Below are 20,897 nucleotides of genomic sequence, written 5' to 3' on the forward strand. Positions count from 1 at the left end.
TCTGAAACATTTTGTTTCAGTTCAGCTAAATTCAAAGTAATTTAGCTTGGATTCCTGCTTGAAAGATGGCTTATTGCTTCTCTGACTCTCTGAAATATATTCCCTATTAAAAGTGCTTTCTATATAAGTCAGTTCTGATGCAGCAGCACAAACAACAGTCTTTCACATTTTTCTTTTCAAGAAAAGAGGTTGCTAATGTATCCATTGACTTGCACATTTACTGCAGTGAAAAATGATACCAAATTGAGACACTGCAGAGAGGTTGGAAAACTAGAGTAGGATTTTACACAAAGCAACACATTAGAATGGTCGGGGGAAAATGGGATACAAACCATTAAGGGCAAACTTAAAATACTGCTTTTAAATTAAGGAAAAAGAAAATAGGCAAGTACAGGATAAGAAATGGCTGAGAGTTCTGAAGAAAAAGATTGAGTGTTAAGCACTGACCTTAAATCAACAGTATTGTGCACAAAAAATAGTTCTGAAAATGTAACATCGCATCAGGATGAATAAATGGAAGTGCTGTCATAAAACACCATGTAAATCTCTCTGTATAGCTTAGGAGTGGAACCACCAAGGTCATTGTGTCCAGTTTGGAACCAGGCGCTTAGTACATGCAAACAAATCAAAATTATATTGCCAAATTGGAGAGTCCAGAAGAAAATAGTATCCAAGATCATAACACTGGATCCAAGACCAAGAGAAGTTGAAATAATTTGAGGCTGAATTAATGCAGAGAGTAAGTGTTGCTATTCTAGGTCTTTTGGAAGACCATAAAACCTAATGAGCTTATATTTTTACCAGTGGAGATTAATGCATTGTGGCTTATGAAGCACTGCAATAGACTGGGAATAGCATATGTCTGTCTTTGGAAGTTCATAAAATGTAGTCAGACGCAAGAGCTTGTGTGATATCCTGTTGGAGGAGAGGAGTGATCTAATAACTTTCTGATAATCTTACTACACTTCATGATTTAATGTCTAGTTTCTAGATGTTTTGGTTTTGGGGGTTTTCTGTTGTTGCTTTTTTTCCCCCCCTCTTAACTGTCTATCTCTTTTGTGAGTGGAGCATAGGGAGAGCAGCTTTTTGCAAAAGATGCCGAGAAGCAGCAGAGAATTCTTTATACAGAAAGCAGTCTTTTTATTTTAAAATTTTTTTAGCCTAAATATTTTCTTCCAATGGACCAGGTAACAGGTAACTTTTTATCTTGAATGGATATAATTTTAAACTTAAATAGTCCAAATCTAAAACACTGACTGAAAATTTGAAAAAACTAGACATGGTAACCTGGTGGATATTATTTGGTTCCAAGTTAGTATTATTTTTATAGTGCCTGAAAAATCAAATTTCAAATATCACTGATAACTTACACCTTTTAAAAAATATCTATGATTAGACTGTTAAATTAATCAAAACCTATGTGTTGACAAATTGTTTAAGGGGACAAGATCAGAGCAAATAGCCAGGCAAGAAGTCTATTTTGTCTGCAATGTTTCTTGCTTCACAAGTTCCTGCAGTTAAATATGTGAGGATCTATATCACAGGATTTTTTTTTTTCATTTTGTGTTTAATATGAAGAAAGAAATTGTACTTGTCATGGTGACAAGAACAATATGAGGTTAAATATCAAGGCAACACCTACAATATAGAAGTATTCTGTGGTTGTTTTGGCTTTGCTCTTTTTTAATGATGTAATTATACTATACTAATAATTCTGTACTTTATTGTTTTGATTATGTTAAATAGTGGCTAATAAACACTTCTGAAATTGGAAGAACCTGTTGGCATAGGAAAATCTTCATTTAATTCTTTTTGCACTTCAGTCTTGGTGGAATTTTTTTTGTTACTTTTATTCTTAAACAACTGTTGAAATAAACCAAATCTAAAGGGAATAAGAAAAATTAGATGCTTGCCAGTATGTATAAAAACCCAATCAAGACAGAGGTTAATTATAGGATGATTCACTTGAAATTGATCCTAATGGTACAGTCTTTTAATGAGATTGATTTTTCCTAAGCATATTTGTTGTAACTCATGTTAACTGTATTAAAATTTGTTAATGAATGCAAAAACTGTCAGTAAGCAGGGAACTTTCAAACCCTAAGGAAGGTTCCTGTATGGCTAAATGGCAGTAGGTTCTTGGTCATTGCCTTTGCTAGCTCTTGACTCCTAATAAATCTCTGAATTTGATAGAAAGAGATCACTAACTGTTAAATTGCTTTGCAATTAAATGAACCAAATGTTTGATCCCAGGTCTGGAGACTAATATTGTAGATTACACTTACAAGTTGCAGACAGTATTTTTGAATAACACAACCAGTAGGAGGGATGTAGGGGAGGTATAACTGCTGTGTACAGTATTATTGGACTGTGGTGTGTACATTATGGCTAGGTTGAAGTTCCTAAGACTATTCAGAATTAGTCTTAAGAATAAGTTTAGAAAAGCTATAAGAATTTGGAGTCTGTGAGAGTGTATCTCATTTTAGAGATTTAAGAACCTTGTTCTATTGAAGTGTTACTTGAGAAGTAATGAAGATTTGTGCTTTAATCCATATGAAAGGGAATTGGTAAGAGCTGAAAACAGACTTGTTTGGTAACTAACTAGTTGAGCAATTTATTTGGGAATTATTCATTCTCTCTAATTCTCTCATTTAATGTGATTGAATCTCATGGATGGTTTTAGTAAAAGATGTGCATTACTTGGAAGAATATGTGTGATTCTGATGCAAAAAAAGTAGGAAAAAGTTTCAGTGATCTTTGGATTTCAGTGATCAATTCAATAAAAATTTCAGAAAACATTGTAACTACTGCAGTTAACCTTCATTCATACTACATAAATGTAGGCTTGTAAGTGGCTGAACTTATATGATCTTTTTATTAAAAAACTCCTTGTGATTTGCCTATAATTCAAACCTAGTTTATTGAAATAGGAAGAACGTAGATTTGTGGTGAAGCTCACAATTCAACATTTTGCTTGTAATAGCACTTACTTATGTTAGCTTTGCATGTCTTAGTTTCAAAATGCACTTTTGCTGATAAAGCTAGATCTAGTATTTAAACAAAATTATTTTGTAAATGAATAGAAGTCTCTTTCTAATGTTGGTTCACTCTGTAGATGCCATATTCCTTGTCTTGTGAAATAATCTTTCATGATGTTCCTCACAATTTCAGTTGCCTAATGGTTACTATGATAGGAATCAAGCTGCTGTCTTTAAAATTAACCAGTGTGTTTTGGAAAACTTTTTTCATGCTACAGTCTGTGTAACGTAAATGACACAGGTTTATTTTCAGCATGTGTGAATTGTAGGATCTTACTGGAGAGGATTTCCATTTAGTTCAGCCCCTCAGTAACAACTCGGGTCAGAGCACCTTACTCAACTCCTTTTGTGTATCTTCCAGGAATGGAGATTCCATATCATCTGAGACCTACTCCAGTGTTTAACAATCATCATAATTCAGTTTTATTTTTTTTTTGTTATTGAGCTGGAATTTGCTGTGTTCCACATCTTGTCCTTCCATTGGGCAGAAGAAAGTGCATCCCCATCTGCCAGAAATACCTCTGTGTATATAATAGTTATACAAGAAGAGAACCAGGAAAAGAATGAAAAGTTGGGTGATAGGTGACTTTTACCGGAAGAGGAAAATATATTAGTTGAAATGTGGATGCTGCTGTCCATGGTTTTGACTTTCTGATGCAGTTTCATGCCATCCCTGTGTGGGATACATTGGGATCATTATTATGTGAGAGTGGATTTCTTTCAAGACTCAAAAGAGGGTATGATAGTTACATCCATGAAAATTAATTCACGAAAAGGTGGTGTACCAGCAGATACAGACTCTTAGAGAAAGGAAGAATCCTTTGGATACCTGTATGAGGATTGACGAATGGGTTAAGTGAGTTCAGAGGCATAGCTTGTATTTATTATTTTTATGTCAAGCTGCCACAAGAATATTATTCTTCCCTCCCTGGCAATTTTCTCATTGTAGCTCTGAGTATGTGGTAAGGAAAAGAAAGGAAAGAACTAGCTCTCAAAGCATCTTAAATACCTAGTAGGTGATAAAAATTCCATGAAATTGGATAAACTATTGTGTTCTGGCAACCAGGTAGAAATTCTGATTATGTACTATAAAAGCAATTAATTGCAATCAAAAACATGTCACAACCAAGGCCATAGCAATAAAATATGTTGGAGATCTGAAGTACTCTTTGAAAGTAAGGTAGTAATTAACTGACCAAACTAACTGATTTTTAAACCAGATTTGAGTGGTAAACTGGAAATATGAATGGTACAATAAGGCATTTCTTAAATTCTTTTTTTTTCCTTTATGTGTTGTTTTGGTAAAGTTTTGAGCAGATGCCTTTTCCTTGCTGTCAAATCATAGAATTATTTAGGTTGGAAAAGACCCTTAAGATTGTAGAGCCCAACTGTTTACCTAACACTACCAGGTCTGCCACTAAACCTGTCCCTAACATGTCTTTTAAATACCTTTAGGGATAGAGACTCAGCCACTTACTTGAATATGTTCCAATGCATGACAGCCCTTTCATTGAAGAAATTTTTCGTAATATCCAATCTAAGCCTCCCCACACACAACTTGAAGCTGTTTCCTCTTGTTCTTTCAACTGTTACTTAGGAGAAGACGCTGACCTCCACCTTACTCCTTTCAGGGAACCTGATAAGGTGTCCCCTGAACCTCCTTTTCTCCAGGCTAAACAGCCCCAGCTCCTTCCACCTTTCCTCATAGGGTTTGTTCCCTGGACTGTTCACCAGCTTTGTTGCCCTTCTGTGGACACACTCCAGCACTTCAATGTCTGTCTTGTAGTGGGCCCAAAACTGAACACAGTATTCCAGGTGCGATCTTGCCATGATTAACTTCAGTATCATACAGCAGCCATAATTGCCACTGCCTCTAAAATTTTGGCTATTTTAATGCACTCTGTCTACTTTTTTATCTTCAACTACTCAACAGTTCAACCAACAACCTTTTAGTATCTGTAAGCAAGCTATGATGAATGGTTTACAGTTCTCTGGAAGATGGTGACAAACCACTCCTGAAACAAACGGATCTAATTTGGCTTCTCCTAGGAAAAATGTATTTGTGTTCTCCCCCACACTCCTCCTTGTTTAACGTGAACAAAATAAATCCATGCTTTCCATCAGTAGCCTTTGGTTGAGATATCAGACACCTGAAAATCTCATTTTGATTAGAAGAAGGGAAGACATAGCTTAGATAATAATTTTCTGAGCTTCTCTGTTGATAAAAAGGCTACTTGGCAAGCAAAGATGGTAGTCATGACATATTAGAGTCAGGGCAACAAGGCAATATAGTAGAACATTCAGATAAGATGGAAAGAAAGGAAGGATTGCCATTGGTCTTGCAGATGGAACTGAGACCTCGTTTTCTGGCTCAGGGAACAAGCACGTTACAGACTATTATAGAGGAATCCCAGTTCAGTTCTTGGTACCATAGTCCCCTTTGCCAACAGACTATTAATATACCCTTACCAAAGTCAGTGTATTACTGGTAACATTTTTGTCACAAATACCATGTAAGATACAATGTGCACAGTAACATTGAGTCTGTGAAATCCGTTCTTGTCTCAAGGCATTACTATCTCCTTTTCAGCCAGCCAAATGCATATTCAAGCATCATGTTGCATATTCTTATGCAGAAGTTGTATTACTCCTTTCTACTCTCTAGACAGTATGTAGAATTTCACCTGTAGGGCTAATGGTAGAATCCTTCTGAATGAATGTTGGCATTGCAATTCTGCCACTGAATATGTGCCTGTCCAGGAAATATGCTAATGTTTTTAAAAGACTGCTTTTTGCACCTTCCTTCCTAGCCATATTAGTATTCATGGTATTCTTTTTTTAACTGTAGAAAAGTACTTCTTTCACCTCTATGCTTAAGATTGGCTTAGGAAGGTAGAACTGCCATAGGTCTCTCTTGTCTTGATTCATCACAGTTCAGAAATTCCATTGTCTTAAAATATTTTTTCCTGCATGTTGCAGTTGCAGTGCTGGGCAGAAGGTCGTGTTTTCAGTGGCTCTTAATATGTGATAATAGCTATTTATGTTTTCCTTGAAGCAGATGATCTGGTGGCTGATAGTAGTCTGGGATTGCAAATTTCTGGAGGGCAATCCTTCTATTTTGAGCCATTGTCAAATTACTTTGATTTTGTTGTCAGTGTAATGTGCAGTCGTGTTTGGCATGAACATAATCTGAAAGATTACTGCTCGTCCTATAACTGGAAAAGTGAATGAATTTATAACTTGTTGCTTTTTTTCACAGACCCAAAAGCACTACTCAGCACTGTGCAGGTGGTCAGTGAATACTTGCAGCAGTTTGTGGTTTTTGTGCATCATCTGTGCCATGCATCCTTTCTTCTTGATTATTTTGTCTTCATTTTGGTGTGGTTTGGTAGTTGCTGAAGTCAAACAAATATGGAAAAATTATGTATGCTATTGTTATATGTACATAACACTCATCTGAAAAGAATTAATGTTTCTTCTGGAGGGTGGCAGAATGAAAACTGGTGTGATAAACCACAGGTATTTTATAAAAGGGACACTAAAAAGCCACTAATGAAGTTGTGGGAAGTGGGCTCTTGAGTTTTCCTAATTTCCAGAATGCTGTGATTAGCATCTCACAGAGCATTGTAAAACAGTTCATATAAATTGTATCTTAGTGATAAAAAAGGCTCTGGAAAGTCAACTGTATTGTACACCTTTCTGTGGTTACAGGATTTCGTGAACAGGAGCCAGAATGTTTACAAAAACAAGTGATGTGCCACTGTTAGCAGTAGTATGATAATTAATCCTTTCCGGAAAAAAAAAATTTCCAGTGTAGCAGTACTATTAAAATAGGTTCTTCAGTTATTTTGCTAAACATATTTTATGATCTTTGTATTTCTCTGTTACTAAACCAGTTCTATGTTAAATTCACATTCAGATTAAAGATGCTTACGCTAATTTTGTCCCACTAATTCCATTAAAACAATTCATCTAATTGTTTTCAGTCTGCTGATCTCCATGTTTTCTTACTGTTTTATAATGTTGTATCCTGTTTTTCCTGGGATATTCCAGAAAACTAGTTTACATATAGCTGGAATCTCTGTTTTTCAATTAATAATTTTTGCTGTTAACTAATATATTCTTAAAATGTATTCTGATATAAAATGATTTGTATGATGAATCTGAATAACTAAGCTCTGTTGGATGGGAAAAGTTAATGCTGATACTTTGGAAATTATTTTGCAAAAACTGAAAATTGAACATTCATTCTATGTCAGTGCTTCATAATATATTTGAAATGGTATATTTCTGAAAATGTTTTGACTTTAGGTCAAAAGTAGTGGCATGTACATGTACTCTGAACATGCTACAAAATCACTAAGAACTATTCTGCCAAACTTAGATTTTTCAGCTACCAGCTTATATTTAGTTTTGGCTGTTGAGTACAACAGCACTATTCCGGAGAGTGTTGTTAGGGTGTGACCATTGTAAAATAATCTCTGAGTTTGGGAGCATTTCACAGCAACATATATTTAAGTGGATTAATGTTTTGATGCCTCACTAGAGCAGGAATCATAGCATGAAGCAAGGTCAAGAAAAAGGAAAACTCCATCTCTGCTCAAAAAATTAGTGGAATATAGTTCCTGAATTCTAATGGCTTCAGAGAGTATCTTAATAGAATAAGCTCTACACCTGTCATTCTGTGTTTTTTTCTTACACATGCCTTTTTGGAACACTGATTTTTCAGTCTTGAACTCTGCAAATCCCTCAAATTTGGCAGTACTTGGGGGTTTTCCTGTTTTGCCTTGTGTCAAAGGATTGCTTATTGCCTGCTTTTCATTTATTCCTTTGCATCAGCTTTTTCATAATTTAGTAACTGTAACTGTTGTAAACATATCATCTAGAGATGGAGTTCGTGGCAGAGGGGATGAGATCTTTTCCAAGTGCACATCAAATATAATGAATAGGTTTTGTGTCATTTCCTAAAATCTATGGATTTTCTCCAGGTCTGTATATAATGAGACTCAAAACAGGCTGTAAAGAAGCATCAGAAGAAATAACTTGTAGCTTGATGCAGAAAATAATCAGGACTTTGATGCAGTTTAGTACATCCATACATGTATGTGCCCTTTCCACACAGACACTCTCTAAGTCATTGCCATGTACTTCTATTAGTATCTTGTATTCCAAGTATCTTAATCTGTGCCATTTCTTTGGAGATGTTAGGAGCATGTTATGTATCCATACGCACACAGAAAAGGATTCTTTTTTTAATTTTTGGTTTATTTTCTTTTTAGCAGTCATAGTATGAACAAATGTATTTTCTGGTTTTCTCTTTTGTTCACAGCTACATTATTTTTTCTGAAATGTGATTTATTCTGGTACTCAGCTTAATGCTGCAAGTATTTTTATGTTTCTAATTCCTGACCTGTTATGATGACTAATCAAATGTTACTTTCATCTAGTAAGATTGTTGTGTTTATGAATTGATTATCTTTGTTCAGCTGCTGGATTTCTCAGTGTGTCTGTTCAGTGTTCTTCAAGGCAAGAACAATTTTACCATGTTTCCCTCTATTCCTCTGGACCAGTTCATGCAGTCAAATTGAGGAGAGGGTTCTAGGTTTTTCTGCTGTGTGGGAGTATTTTTATCTTTCTCCACATGTCATTTAATTAGACAAGATTAGACAAGATTAAGGAATGAAATATAAAAATACCTTTTCCTAAGCAAACAGGGAAGACAAGTTATTTTATAACACTTTAAGAACCATATAATCACTAAAATTTTATTTTTTAATATCAAATACAACAATTATTTTGGGATCATTTTGGTAGAGCTGATTAAAAAATGTCTGGAGGAACCTAATGTTTTTCTTTATTCATTGTCAGAATAAGTTGATTTCCCTTCCCCCATTGTCTTCTTGATAAATCTCTTCAGTGTTTTAGACTAATGATCCTCATTTCTAGAATCATCAGAACTATATGTAAAGAATGTTTTGATGGTGTATGATTGTAATGATTTATTTTGTTTCATGCCTTTTTATTTATATCCTAACATTAAGTTTGGTCTATAATATACCTTTTTTTTCATCAAGCAAAGAAAATCTGAGAGAATTGGGCAGGAGAGAAGAGTAAGCTTAACACTTAAAACATTAAAATGTCCCAAACCATCTAACAATCAAGCTAACAGAAAAACCCCAAACTCAAACCAAACCAAATGCCCAACAACAAAAAAACCCGTATGTCAAACTGTTCCAAAAGTATGTATTCTATGTGGAAACCTTTCTCAACAGCACTGTGAAATGTTGACCCCCAATCCTCCCTGAAAACAGGAACTGTTGTATGTACACTTAAAGAGCAACCAGCACATTTTTCAGTTTGGTTCAATTTGTTGTGGTTTAGTTTTAACAAGTGTCAAAGTACAGCTTTAGGTTCATTTCTAGTTCAAGGAAAACTAAGACTTTGTGTGAGCTTGTAGATGGTGTTTAATAAACTCACTGTGTTAAAGTTATCATTCAAAACAGTGGCCTTGAGTGTTGCCATTTTCTTGGTTATGATCTTAATATGTATTGCTAAAGAAAAAGAATAGAAAAGAACAGTATTGTCTGACAGTTGTTGCTGTTTATCGCAAATAATTTCTTTTTGTGTGTTGCAATACAAATATTCTAATAATATGTTTAAAACCTGCCTGGCTTTTGACAACACATAAATGTTTTTATACTTATGCATAACCAAGTTTCTTTAAAAACTTATTATTATTTAGCAATGTGAGACAAATGAAAACATTCTGTTTTGTTGTAGATATGGCTGTCATAACACCATTATTTTTGCTAGCATCAGCAATCTCTTTTGCAGTTTGGAAAACGTTAATAGATCAGTTTTTTTTTAAAAAAACACCAGTGTTGAAATTTTGATCACCCAATGCTGTCTTAGACCTCCATCTATCATGATTGCTATAAAATGCAAGGGTATATTGATATACATAAAATATGTATTCCACTGCATGCATGTTTTTAAGAAGTTCAACTACTTGCGTGTGACTGAAATGCATAAAGATTCCCAGTCTCAAGTTTGGATCCGAAATAATTTATTTTTCTCTGGAACCAATTGTGTAAATCACAGTGAGATAAACTCAGTGTATGTAATTTCCCTTCCATCAATTATTTCATAGAGTGTTATTCCTAGAGGAATCTTATGAAATATATTAATAAGTACTTAGACTGATACTGTATAAAAGTAGGAAGTACTGGTTCTTGTTATATGTAATTAAGGAACCTTTTTGTAATGTTATGTGTATTTCTGTGAAAGAACAAGTAACAGTTTGTAATCATAAATTACATGCCCATCCCTCCGTTTTTTTTCTGAAAGAAAACAAAAATATTTTGCTAAGTATCTGATATTTGAAAATAAGTTTCTGAAAATCGTTAGCTAATAAAAGCACCCAGATTTACTACAGTAGTCGGATGTTGTGATATTGCATGTTTACATTTTTCTTTACTGTCTTTGCCTTATATTGCTATCTTTAATATCGATTTGAAATGTATAATGTATTTAGTAAATAGATAGCAAAATCCATCTGCCTGTCGTATTCTGGTAGCTTCTTTTTTTTTTTTTTTTTTTTTTTTTTAGTTTCTTTTATTTAAGAAAGCTTATGTGAGTTCTGACCTCCTAATGTGTGAAAACTGATCACTATGCTTCTGAAGACTGATGACCACAATGTGAAGTAGAATATCTTGCGACCAGACCTGTAAATATTTTAAACTGCTAAAGCATTACACTGACCATAGCAAAAGCCTTAACATTCACTTGTATTGGATAAACACTGTGGTAGTGACAGGTAAGATAGCAATTGCAGAAATAATTAGTAGTGGTGCTCTAGGTAAAAGTAAAAAAGTACAACATTCTCATTTAACCTCCGTGTTATAATTTAATGAAGGAATTTAACACTTCTGTATTTTATTCTGAATTTATAAAGAAGAAATGTTATCACAAAATTTTTACACATTTTCTGAAAGAAATTCAGTGTGAACATTCCTTCTGTCATACAAGCTGTTTAAGTGCGTAAAGAAGGCTAAGACTTTACTCCAAATAAATGTAGTGGCACCTACTGACAGTCTTGAAGTCATTTATGTGGAATTAATCAACACCTGAAAAGGTGGCTTAACAGACCATAAAACTATTTTTCAGAGGAACCAATTATCATAGGGTTTTCAATCAGGTGATATTATTATTATTGCTGGATCCAGTCTACAAATGTGTTCATATTAGTATTACATTTCATTTCAAGTTGGTGCCTTATGAAAAATCTGAAAACAGCATTTGTATGTGGTCCAAGGTTATTTAGATTTATATCAAGTTTGGATTAACTATGAGCAGAAGAGAGAGAGTTAGAATTGCATCTGAGATACTGTAGTGATATGATTAGATATTTTGATGTCTTTACAAGTCAATGTTTGCAAGTTGTGCAGGTTGAGAAAAAGAAGATTGTAAAATACAAGTTGTATTTCGCAGATTTACAATTTACAATTGTGTACAGATTGTAAAATGCAGTCAGAGTTTTGGTGGCTGTTTGATTCAGTCTCTATAAAAGCATATGTATATGCAGCAGGCAAAAGCTGTTGAAGAACTGGTATATCTGAAAAGTTCAATTGAGCATAAGAAATTTTTTCTAAAGAAAGAATTCCAGAATGCTTGTTATGTTGGTAGTATTGTGTGGTGATGGATAGAGCATGGGGAGAAAATCAGTTACCACTTTATCAGTGTTATTTGTCTAATTTTCAGATTATGTTTTTCCATGCACTATACTTCTGGGATATTTGAATAGCAGACATTAAGAATTTTTATAATTTAAGACAGGTAGTGTTCCCTGACCTTTGAAAACAAGTTTTAGTACATTAATGTGCTTTTTTTAAATCTCTGACAGACTTGAAATGTAATTCTTTATGATTATTTATATTTTAAATGAAGCCTCTGGTGTTTTGGCAGTCTCAATCTTCTACGCTATATAATGTGATTAGAAAATATGTCAAGCACTATTGCACTGAGAATGCAGTGTTGGTACTCTGTGGTTTTTTTCCCTTGAATAATTGTATTTAGTAAATAGTTTTTTATTTGACATCACTTACACAAATGCATGTAAATAAAAAAAAAGGAAACATGAATAGTTCTCCAAATTGATGACTGAATATAATTTTGAAAAGATTAAAAATAATTCAGACCAGTTTTTTAAAAATTAAAATATGTGAAATCCCATAGGTAGTATGGGGTTCTGTTTTGTTTCTGAGAATTCTCCTGTACTGGTTGCAGCTGACACTTTGGATATGTATGGGTGCTAGTGGGAATGCCAGTTGCAGGATCAGGATCTAAGTTAGGGGTGCAAAGCAGGAACAGTAAGTCCTTTGAATACAGAAGGACTGAATTATACTAGCAGCAGCACGTGACACCCTGTGAGCCCTTTAGTTTATTACACTGTTTTGAAAAGTGCAGTTTGCTTGTGCTTTAAATAGTACATGTACACATGAAATGGTGTATATTTGTAAATTAAAACATGAACACCAAGTGTTGGTATGCTCAGATTGCATTAGGATATAAAAATCACAGACAATTACAAAATTTCTTTGATCTTGTTTTCTGAATAGGCTGCCTTTTGGAGCCTTTAACTATGTTTGTGCTAGGAATGCCTTATTATTTCATAGAAGAGCATAGTAATCACTGCGTTTACTAAAATTATTATTGGGATTTTTTAGTCAATTTGTTATGAGAAGTGGCTAGCTCTCTGATTAGAGCAGTTACAGACAAAATGTGTCCTGTAACAGCTTTGTTTCCTCTAAGCTTTGATACTGATAATTTTATAAACTACAGGTAAAAAGTTGTGTTTCATGTTTTAGTTTACCATCCAAATATCTTTTATAACATTTGTTCTGTAAAAATGTCTGTGTTGTGTGATAGCCCCTCATCTTTCTCTGGTTTCACATGATTGGGCACACATTGCGACTTCTGTCTTTCTGTGGTTTGCTGCTGCTCTTCAGAAAAAGAAGAGTGTGAGAGTCTTAAGTAAAATTTATTTGCTCTACTATATATTTAATCTATATTAGCGTTGATATGGTAAGACTTAGTTTTGCAAAGGTTGTCCCTAAATTCTCCAGCAGAGAATTCAGATGTGCATCTGCAGAATTCAACTCTTGTTACCTACTTCCAAATGCAATAGTGTAAACTTAATACTTGACATAAAAGGAGTTAAACAAGAAGCTAATACCTTCAAAGATGTTTTAAACTCAGTAAGTTTTAAACTCATCTGTCATTTCCCCTTAATGATATGTCACACCAACTTTGAGAGGAAAAGGCTTTGACAGTATTATGTGAGGTTTTGACTTGCAACTTACACAGTCCTGTTTTATTCATAGCCTTATTATTGTACAAAATACTTTGAGTTTTTCAGCTCCTTCACTTTTAAATAAATGAATAGATCTTAGATCAGTGGTACTCGTGGGCCATGGTCACGGTGAGAATCATATACAGAAAGCAATCAAGTTTTGGTGGCATGGAGCTCTATGACAGCTGTAAACCAGTGTAAATTAGACAGCATGAACCTATATGCTAATGCAAATAAACTGCTTCCCATACTTGAATTAGCTTATTAGATGTGTTTGGGTTTTTTTTGTGCTTTGTAGCATGTAAAGTTCCGTGTCCCAAAGTAAAACTTTTCTATCTATGAAGAAGAAAACTGGATTCCCAAGGGGAATGTTTACAGGTTAAGATCCATATATTGTGGCACAGTGGAATTAAAGTTAAGGCAAATACTTCATCATACGGCAATATTAGTATTTATAATCCTTGGTAAAATTTGTCTTGTTCTAAAGAAGCACTGCATAAACCACAGTCAATTTAAACTAGAAAATGGTGATACAAAGCAAGTCTGATTATTTAGATAATGATCACATTTGACATTCTTTCCCTGATGTGGCCCACTCAAAACCATATTCTGACATTTTTGTTACTGGGTTGTCAAATCACCCAGTCTCCAAGCCTGCCATGTGTAAGAAGAAAGGCTTTTAGCTCAGTTCTGTGACTTTTTTTCAGCGTCTGAATACCATATAGTCTTGACTATGCTTTGATTTTGCAAAACCTCCTAGTTGCAAATAGCACTTCAGTTTTCTTATGGCTGCCAAGTGTCATACAGTTTTGCATAACTATTACAAACTCAGCAGCTCTCTCATCTGCCTGTTTTTCATCTTGATTTATAAACATCCAGCTGAGTTGTGAACAGACTGATGTTAAGTTTCTTGGTTATTAAATTTTTGCATGTTGCTTTGATGCCAGCCAAAAGAAGAAAGATATTACCTCTGATCTTGCTTCTGATGTTTGCAGCCATTAAGGAATGACATGGGGAAACTAGTGGAAAAGATTTAGTGGAGAGCTTCAATGCCAATGAGAATGGAAACATCAAATATTAGCTTAAGGTTGTCCATTGCTTTTTGTCCCACTCTATTCCTTTCCCAAGGCATCTAGATTATTCTGCTGAGGATAAGCTGCATTTTCCCCAAGCAGAAGAGGCAGCTGTACTTTGGTCTCAGAAGAGCACTGAAATGGAAAGCAAACATTGTATGTCTGATATTGATAAATTTGGGTTCTAATGCAAAATTGTGGAACAAAGTAACATCTTGGGTGTAAAGGAGCATCTCATTACTTTGTGAATTTCTTAATTACGGAACCACGTCACATGCAGGATGAAAGACCTTACCTTACTGCTCTATATTCTAAATGGTAGAAAAGCAACAGTGTTCTTCTTTTAGCTTCTAATGACAAGTTCAGCTTAATTCAAGAGGAATTTGGAAAGCAATAGCTTTTTTTTTTTTTTTAATTGGGCTTTTTGTGGCTTTTGGGGAAAAAATCAAAAGTCTGGCTGTTGTGGCAGAAAAGTAGTCTGAAAGATTAATGACTAAGTGTGTTTGCATACATTTTGACAAGATCATGCTAAGAGGCCTTGGGGTTTGTTTTTCTAGAGAAGTGTTGGCAAATCTGTAGCTTACATGCGGTGTAAATGCCGCTCACATTTTAGAATCACATCATGTGACAAGTAGTGGGGACATGCTGACACTGGAGCTCTTGGTTAATAGAAATCCCCAGCTACTGAAGCAGCAGTGACATTCAGCAGGATGTTCCATCAAGTCTTGTTCAGGGAAGCTTCTGAACACTTTATCTTTTCAGGATATGTACTGTGTACTATGTGGTTATTGTCAAAATTTTGACATGCAGCTGGATAGGCTAAAAAGATTGACCTTCTTTATGGTAGAGGTTTACTGATCTCCGGAAGTATTTCACAGAATCAGGACTATTAAATTTGGTGCTCTATTGAGTTCTGCTAAAAAAGGGATGTGCCTTTTCATCAGCTCTCATATGACTAATGCAGGGCAGAAAACCCAATTCTTTTCAGCCTCTTGATTGAACTACTATAGGCTTTTGAAAGCATTTTTGGTTCTTCAGTTAAAAGGGAATGAGTAACTAAGAATCTGTTACTTAGTGAAAGCATCTGTTTCAGTGGCTGATGCCTTTATCTGTTTTACACTTGTGTGTTTAGGAACTACTTTCCCCTTTCTCATGAGCAGAATTTATCCAGGTTGAATTTCTAATCCCCAGATTTTGTTATGCCTTTGTTTGCAAGTGTAAGAAACAATTTGATGTCACAAATTCTTTCTTTTTTAACACAAATTGTGTCCTTGAAACTTCCATAGCCTGTTCTTTTATTTCATTACTTCCAAAGATTCTCACTCTGTATTTTCTTTTGGAATGAGGTTTCTGCAAGACCTATCAGTAGTTTATTAACTTATTACTCTGGAGGAAGATCATGCTTGATGTTTGAATTTTTATTATTTATCATTGACTGTGACTGTATTAGATTAGAGTTGTATGAAGTCAATACAGTAAGTAAACAGGAAAAAAAACTTTTACTATAATGCAATTGTCCTATTCATTTTCCAAGACAATTTTTATCTTACAAAGACATTTCGTTCGTTTGGATAAGACAAAAGATAACTTCTCACTTTGCTGTGTTTCTGGTTAATGTATTATCTTTGTAGTTAAAACTGAAGACTGCTTTATCCAGTGCTTATTAAAATAAGTCCATATATATATATATATGTATAATTTCCTTGGAAGAGTGTATTGTTTTTGCAATTGACTCTTATATCTTTCTGAAAGAAAAATCACCAGTTACTTTTTATCTGTTTGACAGACAATCTTGCATGTATTTGACAGATAAGCTGCTCTTTTTCTTTCAAGGTACAATTCTCTCTTTTGTTCAAAATTGCATCAATTGTAAAAAAAATTAGAAATTACTGTATCTTTTTTCAAGCTTTCAAATGTAATATGTTACAAAAATCGTGAGCACTTGTATTTGTTACTGTATCTAAAACAAAGGAGTGCTTAGTATTTTCAAACTGTATTTGTTGTAATTGTCGATGTAATTATTTTATCTAGTTTAGAAAAGTTATTACTTCCAATTAGTTCTTAACTCCGGTTAAAATCTTTTGAGGTCAGTGTTCCGTGTGTATCTTTAGCTTAAAAAAACCCAATTGCTGTGGGTATAGACTTCTCTGAACTGCTACTGTTGTGATAATTGAACCTCTAGGTGTTCATATAGCATAATTTTGAGAATGTTTGGTCTGTGATACTAAAACTACCTAAATTGGTGGGTTTGATTGTTTTTTACCTCTGAGCAGGAGCTGTATAGTTGAAGTAGGATTAGTAATAATACTTAACTCCATTGAGTTTTTGTTTGTTTGTTTTGTTGTTGTTGGTTTTGGTTTTTTTCAGTAGAAATAAATTTAGTAACTACAGGGGCATGGGACCCTGAGTTGGCAATAATTTTGATGTGATTCAGCATAGGCTTTCTCCTTATAATTATCTCCTCAAAGGAAAACAAATGTTTTTTATTTGAAAAAATGCCAAGTTTTATTAGAATAACAGTTAGGATAATTAACATTTTAATATTGCAAACTCAGTGAATAAGGAAGAAAGAAGAAAAGGAAATTTTTTTATTTTACCAAATTTTTCCCTGCCTACACTGTCATTGTGAGTCTGCTGTTGCTTCTAGTTGGTTGCAGTTAATTCAGTGACTTTAAGCTGTGAACTGTGCAGTGCCCTCTGATCTGCTGGAAGATTTTCCTATCATGTCAAAGGTCAAACAGCCTGTTCCCTGCTCCTTGCTGCAATTTCTTTATTGGGTTGCAAGCTCCTGTAATGGAATTTTCTTGATTGTCATACTGCACAGTTTCTTGAATTTTGGATCTGAGCATAGTCATGGTATCTCCAAGGAGTGCGAGTTGTCTCTCTTTCTCTAGGAGGCTGTACCTGATATAATCATCTTAGAGAAGCATTAAATTGATTGGGAACAAGCAAGCAGAATGCCTTCTGCCCCCCTAATGCTGTCTCTCAGAAAGAATGGAGGGCACATTTGATGAAAAACTCAACATGAGGTGGCAGTGTGTACTCACAGTCTGGGACACATCAAAAGAAGCATGACCAGCAGGTCAAGGGAAGTGATTCTCCCCCTCTACTCTGCCCTTGTGATACTCCACTTGGAGTACTGTGTACAGTTGTGGTGTCCCCAACATAAGAAGGACATGAACTGTTGGAGCAAGTCCAGAGGAGGACCACAAAGTTGATAAGAGGACTGGAGCACCTCCCTTATGAGGACAGGCTGAGAAAGTTGGGACTGTCCATCCTGGAGAAGAGAAGGTTGCGTGGAAACCGTGTCGCAGTCTTCCAGTACCTGAAGGGGGCCTACCGAGAAGCCAGAGAGGGACTCTTCACCAGGAACTGTAGTGATAGGGAAAGGAGTAATGGATACAAATTGAAAGAGGGGAAATTTAGATTAGGTGTTAGGAAGAAATTTTTTGCTGTGAGTGAGGTTAGACACTGGAACAGATTGCTCAGGGTGGTTTTGGATGCCCCAACCCTGGCAGTGTTCAAAGACAGGTTGGATAAGGCCTTGAGCAACCTGGTGCAGTGGGAGGTGTTCCTGCACTTGGCAGGAGAGTTGGGACTAGATGATCTGTAAGGTCCATTCCAACCACTTAACATTCTATGATTCTGAAGGTCTTACTACACTTCACAAAAGGCAGACCTTGGAGCAATATGTGTGTTGTCTCTAAGAAATGCTAAAATGAGTAAAGAGGAATTTTGTTTTGAGAGAGAATTTGTGTTTTTGGGTTAAGAAGTTATGAAGAGAGCTTATGTTTTTTTGCAAGATAGCAGGAACTTTCTTGAAACTTTGGGAGTTGTATTCTTCTCCTATGGGATACTTTTAAAGAACTATTCAGTTTATCTGTATTTTGTTTTCTCCAAGTCTCCAGATTTGTACTTTCTCCAGTTACATTAGATGATTATTCTAGTGACTTTTAATATTTTGACTGCAAGAAAATTAATTTTCTTTACAAGGTTTCCTTAACATATTTATATTTTTTTATAAATGATAACATATATGAAAGAATATACATGAATACACTTGTATTCATTTTATAAAAATTAAGGTTAAAAATAAACATTCTATCCTGAATTTTTGTTTTTTATTTTTTTTCAATGTGAAAGTTAGATTAGTATTTTGAACAGGGAGTAATGCTTGGAGATGGGGAAACAATTATTTGACAAAACTGCTAAATGACTGAATTGCTTTAATTGATTATGCAGATTTATATCTTGCGTTCAAAATGTATAACATCTTTCAGCTGCAAATTTGATAGTATCTGTAAATATTAATGAATCAACTTCAAACACAGGTTTGAAGTTGGCAAATATTAACAAGGGAAATTGGGGCCTGGTGAGACTGACTTGTACAAGTCACTCATTAATTCAGTACAGACTCTAAAATATTCTTTGATTTAATTCTTTGATTACTAGATCACATTGTATCTAAGCTAGATACAATGCAAGATGGTAGTTAAAAATATTCTGATTGAATGATTTATCTTTGTGGATAATCCATGATTAGTTAAATAACAAGCAGAAAATATGATACTTTAAAATTAAACATTAGATTCTTTCTCGCTGTTATGATACAAGAGTAAATCAAAAGGAAGATTTTTTTTAGAATGTGAAATACTTTTGTTTGAATGTGAAATTAAAAGGACTTTCTTTTTTTCCTTCAGTTACTAATTTCACTGACTGCTGGAATAGTGGAATTGCATGTTAACCTCCAACCTCCATGATGCAGTTGTGTTTATTTCCTGCTCTTGTGGAGAGGGTAAGCTGTTCTTCATATGTTACAAGGTTATGATTTTAAAAAAATTACTGCTATTTATGTGAAAGATAAAGTATGTTGTACCATTTGCATGCTGTGCATTTTAGAACTTTTTTTTCACATCAATATCTATAAAAGTGCCTTTATTTCATGGAATCACTTTATAGCTGACTTTGGAAAGTATCTCTGGAGATCTTCTAGTCCAACGCCACTGATCAAGTAGGATCAATTTGAGTGGGTTGCTCAGGTCTTTGCCCAGCCTCCAGGGATGGAGACTTCACTAACTCTGTTTACTGGACTTGTACCAGTATGACCATGTGATGTACTAAATACAAAGAATTTAGTACTTGTTGTCAGTGCAGGACAGTAGAAATATTTAAGAATATGTCCTTGTCAGTGTTATTAAATTCTTAAAGAAGCCAGATAATGAGTAATTTAGTGAAGAACCTTAAATATCCCAAAATGATTTTGTTTGTGGCATTGTCAGCTAGAACCTTGTAGGGAACCTACAGAAGTGTGCAAAGAGCTAAGGTTATAAAGATATGATATAAAGCCAGGAGTATATATTTATTGGTGTCTGTTGAGTGTAAATGAGAGAAGCATGAGGAGATTCAGTACCAAAGTGAAAAATACATGTAACTAGATGCAGTTGGATGAAGAGAAGACCTGGGTAATATTTACCAATTTGAACATAACAAGATAATGTAAAGGAATATAATAAAATACAAAATAATATTAGAAATTCTTTTGAGATGAAAGAGTTAAGACCTTGTTCACTAATGCTACCAAGATTATTATTCTGGATAAAAACTCAGCTATTTGTGGTAGTTAGGGATCACTGATAGAGGAGGAGACCTATAGAAAATAAGTGCGTACATTCCTTAATTACTTTCCTACATGGTTCTGATTGAACTTAGACTTGTAAGGGAAATTACTTTTACTATTCTCTCTTCAGTTTGTCTGCTACACACCTTAAAAACTTGAAAAAAGCAGTAGCGACCTTGGTTTGGTGATTTCTGTCATGTCTTCACTAGTCATCAGTCATTTTAGGGAATTTATTGCTGCTACTTGGGTTACAAATACAGCAACTCTGAAAGTGTTAATAAGATCTCTGTTTATATTCTACATGTGTTCATCCTGTTGACTTTATTTTGGTTGCATCAGTAAATACTGGCTTCCTAAAAGAAGAAGAAATTTGGCAATTAATCCAAAATAATACCAGAATCTTCCCCTACATTCTTCTACTTTGAAGGTTTTTTCTGTATTATAATATGTATTCTGCTAATGCTTCTAAATGAATCTTAAGATGACTCTTCTCAAGCTGTTAATCTTGCTTTTATACTCTAACTTTTTAATTGCTCAACTTGTAGTAATTTACTTCCTTCATAATCTCTGTAAGTCGGAAAAGTCATCAAGCTTCCACACTCAGTGGTAGAACCTCTCCAGCCAAATTTCAGGAAGGATAAATCACACTGCATCTTTCTTCAAAGGTTGTTCTTGTTGGTTATGATTTGTTTTCTAACCAAATTAAATTAGTGGGCCTGTAGCTTTCACATAGTTAAGGAAGTCCCTCAGTACCATCTCTTCCTGCCAGGGAGTTTTCTGTGATGAAGATCCAAAATTGTAGTCTTTGAAGACTTCAG

At 34.5% G+C, this 20,897-nt stretch overlaps 1 protein-coding gene across 7 annotated transcripts in view; it reads left to right on the forward strand.

The window, feature by feature from the left end:
* FUT8 (fucosyltransferase 8) overlaps positions 1-20,897 on the forward strand; it is a 103,390-nt gene that overhangs the window by 27,082 nt on the left and 55,411 nt on the right. For 5 of the 7 annotated variants that reach the window (XM_051792074.1, XM_051792070.1, XM_051792068.1 and 2 more), the window contains one exon: positions 19,163-19,257. The gene's annotated coding sequence lies outside the window, so the exon portion shown is untranslated. Of the gene's footprint in view, positions 1-16,248; positions 16,296-19,162; positions 19,258-20,897 lie in introns of all 7 variants that reach the window. The other 2 variants (XM_051792072.1, XM_051792069.1) reach the window with 1 other exon arrangement.

The sequence above is a fragment of the Manacus candei genome, unplaced genomic scaffold (genome assembly GCF_025592945.1).
Source record: "Manacus candei isolate 608988 ecotype Guabito, Panama unplaced genomic scaffold, ASM2559294v1 h1tg000033l, whole genome shotgun sequence".
Lineage (NCBI taxonomy): Eukaryota > Metazoa > Chordata > Aves > Passeriformes > Pipridae > Manacus > Manacus candei.